General features: G+C 44.7%; 1 long non-coding RNA gene across 1 annotated transcript; it reads right to left on the bottom strand.

Annotated features, from left to right (window-relative positions):
* Positions 1-3,152: 3,152 nt before the first annotated feature.
* Positions 3,153-4,028, bottom strand: LOC103637866 (uncharacterized). The gene is made up of 2 exons (XR_558413.1): positions 3,756-4,028; positions 3,153-3,535 (listed from the first exon to the last, which is right to left on the bottom strand). It is a non-coding gene; the product is annotated as an uncharacterized lncRNA (long non-coding RNA).
* Positions 4,029-4,260: the final 232 nt, after the last annotated feature.

Here is a 4,260-nt window from a genome sequence, read left to right as displayed (position 1 = left end):
TCCTAGCTGCCTTGGGGCTATAAAAGGGACCCCTAGGCACATGGAGGAGACCACCAAGCATTCCTACAACATTCATAAGCACCAAGACATTGATTTCGCGCATTCGTTTCATTGTGATAGCATATAGAGCTCTAGTGGAGTTGTGAACTCATTGAGTTGTGTTGCGAGCTCTTGTTGCGACTTGTGTGCGTGTTGACACTCTGATTCTTGTGTCTTGTGTGCGTTGCTAATCCTCCCTTGCTCCGTGCTTCTTTGTGAATTTCAAGTGTAAGGGCGAGAGGCTCCAAGTTGTGGAGATTCCTCGCAAACGGGATTGAGAAAAAGCAAGCAAAACACCGTGGTATTCAAGTGGGTCTTTGGACCGCTTGAGAGGGGTTGATTGCAACCCTCGTCCATTGGGACGCCACAACGTGGAGTAGGCAAGCGTTGGTCTTGGCCGAACCACGGGATAACCACCGTACCATCTCTGTGATTGATTTCTTGTGGTTATTGTGTTTTGACTCCTCTCTAGCCACTTGGCAATTATTGTGCTAACGATTAACCAAGTTTTGTGGCTTAAGTTTTCAAGTTTCACAGGATCACCTATTCACCCCCCCTCTAGGTGCTCTCAGCCAATAGTGATGGCACCGAGCTGAGGGTCATTTTTTGAAATGAAACTAAAAAGGGTGTATTTGTGAAAATAAAACCCCGAAAGGCTAAAATGCAAAAAGACGACCGGCAACGATGCCAAGGGTAGCGTGCGGATCAGAGATGTGAATGGGGAATTCACCACCGCGTTATAGCATCCCAGATCCATCCCTATCATATTTGATCCATCCTCATACCTATCCTCATACCCATTATGGGTGCAAAACTCATCACATACTCATTCGGGTTTCGGGTAACTATCCAGATTTCAGACATCACCACATCACCAAGCACTCATCCATGATCCATTCATCCATCCATCAGAAAAGAAATCAATACTTCGGGAACGATAGAAAAATTAGAGAAATAGAGTCTACTCACCTTCCTTGGTCACCATCTGAGTTCGTTGACGCTTGAGAATCCATGGTTGTCACCGTCGTCCTAGGCTCATAGCAGTCGTCGGTGCTCCTCGTCGCTGGTGAAGTCGCCATGCAGTGCTACCGCAACTGTCCAGGCGTGCGGTGGTTGGCTGGCTGTACAGGGCATAGCGTATGGCTGGTTTTTTTAGGGTTTTGTTTTTTGCTAGTCTGCTAATTGACTTGTCGTGTTGTTTTGTTGGGCTAGGACCTGAGGCCTAGGAGTTGTTGGCCTGCTGTGCTGGGCTTGGTGGCCGACTCGGCCTCAACTCATTCATACAAACAGGACAGGTGTACACGTATGAAAATATGAAATACCCATGAGTAATCGGGTTCAGATTATTGATTCCTAAACCCATACTCGTTTACCCAATGAGTGGAAATTTTGTCCCATATCCATACCTATGGAGACAATTTTTGTCTCATACCCGTACCCTAATAGGAAAATTTCCTACAGATCAGCGGGTATCGGTCCCATTGACATCTCTAGTTCGGATCCATGGCCGTGGGGTATTTACAAAATGGCAAAAAGGTAATTTCGTTGCTTCGCAAAGTCATATCTATATACTCAATCCGCTTATTCTAGTGTTTGATTCCTTTGACTAAAATTTAATTCATGTCATATGTGAATGCTAGTTATAGGTAGTATATAATTTAATTAAAAAAATAAGAATTTATTAATTCTAATTAATCTATAGATAGCAAATGTTTATTGTAAATCACATGATTAAATCATAACATAATTAGACTCTATAGACTCGTTGTACTATTTAGTATTTACCTATGTAATTAGTTTTATAATTAGATTATGTTTAATACTCTTAACTATTATTACACATTTAATGTGATAGGGCTAAAATTTAGTCAAGTGAATCCAAAATATCTTAATTTAAATTTGATTTGATGACGAGATTAGGGTATTTAAGGATTGCATTGTTCTTCTTTTATCTTCTTTCATGTCGAGTGTAGTCACTGGTATAAGTCAAGACTAAGACCAGCTGAATGATCCAACTATAGATGGTCAATTGGCACTAACACGATGGGCCGGTCCAGGCACGACACAAAAAAGGACGGCCAAGGCACGATCCGGTACAGCTAGCATAGTGTCAGTGCCACGCACAACACGTCTATAGGGTCGTGCCTAGGCCACCATCTCGACCCGTAGTGCCGGCACAGGCACGACACAGTTACATTTTTATTTTAAAATTAGCAGTATATATATATATTTAGTATATGAATTCAACATATAACATAACAAAAATGCAGTTGCATTGGTTTTAAGCCTCTCACACATGTGGGCGCGCGTTTGAGCCTCCTAAGCGACACATTTTTTGCTGAATTATACAATATGCTCAGATGGTCCAGCGTGCTACCGAGCCGAGCCGACACAGTTAGCAGGCCGATGAGCCATGCCTAGGTCGCTATCGCGGCACGTGGACCCGTCCGGCACGGCTCGATTCGCTAGCCGGGCCTGACGGGTCATGCCTAAAATGAGTCGTGCCCAACACGAGCCGTGTCGGGTTGGGCCAAGCTGGCTCGTTTGGCCATCTATAGATCCAACTCAATAGAAGACTCTTCTGTTTGAGTCCTGTGGAACAGGGAAAGATATTTCCAAAAGCGAGAGAGAGATGGAACTCTCATTGCATTGACGTCTATAGATGGCCAAATAGATTGTTTTTGGTAGGTCGACCCGAAGCACGACCCATTTAATAGTGTATAAGTCGTTGTCTCGACCCATAGAGTTAGTTCGGTCCGACATAATTGTATTTTTTATTTTTAAAATAGTATATATATATAATATTTATATTCACTATTAATCACAAACGAGCGTGTGTTCTACTGCCAGCGGAATCCAATGTCTCCCTGGGCTTGTGCCAAGTTAGACTGGGCCGCTCGTTTGGACATCTATAGTGACGTCTTGAAACCAAAAAAATCTAATCCACACAAGTCTGCATCAGCAAAACAGAGACTAGACTCTAGCTAGGGACTTGAGGGGTTTTCCCATTTTAGGGCCCACCTATCATTGTCACGGGCTTTCTCGGTTCCTCTGATGGCGCAACAGTGGACCGCGTGCCGAGAAAGCCTAGACCGGCCCAAACAGTGTACACAAGAAGAAAGAAAGTTAATGTACTGAAGCAAACATTCCACACACGACACAAGGAGAAGCTGCAGCTAATAACTGGATTGGAAGCAGAGCATACACCTTCTCTCAAACGTGAAGCTAACTTCTCGATACGGGCCCTTTTTCGATTGTGAACCGGGCCAGACTGCTTGCTAACCTGAACCGTTTTTTAACCAGGCCAGCCCTTTTTCTGTATTTGTCTGCTATACCTGTCGATTCAACAGCGTGAAAAAACTAGAGATCTTGCTGACAGATGCATCATGCCATCAGTGTCGCCCACACGAACGTTCCAACGGCGAACGACCGTCAAGCTCTGCTCGCTTCTCGACCATCCACAGTAGTACAGTATCTCGTATTGCAGTAAGAGCCGCTGAGTGTGAAAAAATGGGAAAACCCAAATGAGTGTTTGTATGTACATCAGGAATTTCATAAGAAAATTGAGTAGCATAAATGATTCAACTCGTGTTTGGTAAAAAAATATTTCAGCAGTAATGTTCACACACGTTTCTCTCCTAGTCTTTTAGAACGCAAGAGACATGCTAATCTGCGAGATATGAAACAAAATCACAGAGAAGAAGGGAATGCATTACCGCAGTGTGCAGTCTCTTGTTGGGAGAGCTTCATTTGTAGACCCCACGAGAGGATTCAACGGACGGCACGAGCCGTGGCTCGCCATGGTTGGAGACGAGCAGCATGAGGGTCGAGGTGTGGCGGGGCTGTGGAAGCGGCGACGTGCTAGGGTTTGGTGCCCGGATTTTTCATGGAGGCCACGGAGGAGCGGAGAACTCCGAGCCGCTAGGTTTATGGTGTTGTGTGGAGAGCGCTACGTCGGTGGCATCTACCACGACGAGGGAGCAACGTCTGGTGGCGGGCACCTCGAGACGAAGCATTTGACAGCGGTTGTGGAGGGTGTTTTTTTTTGCATCCATTCGTTTTCGTTTGGACTCTGGAAGGCTCGCGAGTCCAACTTTTTTGCATTTTAGCTCCTTTTGGGTTTTTTTGCACAATTATGTCCCTTAGCAATTTCATTTCAAAAAATTGACCCCAACCTCAGCGCTATCATCATTGGTGCTGAGCTAACACATAGTAGCGTCA

Source organism: Zea mays, chromosome 9, assembly GCF_902167145.1.
Source record: "Zea mays cultivar B73 chromosome 9, Zm-B73-REFERENCE-NAM-5.0, whole genome shotgun sequence".
Classification (NCBI taxonomy): Eukaryota; Viridiplantae; Streptophyta; class Magnoliopsida; order Poales; family Poaceae; genus Zea; species Zea mays.
This window is presented reverse-complemented; position numbering and strand designations above follow the sequence as displayed.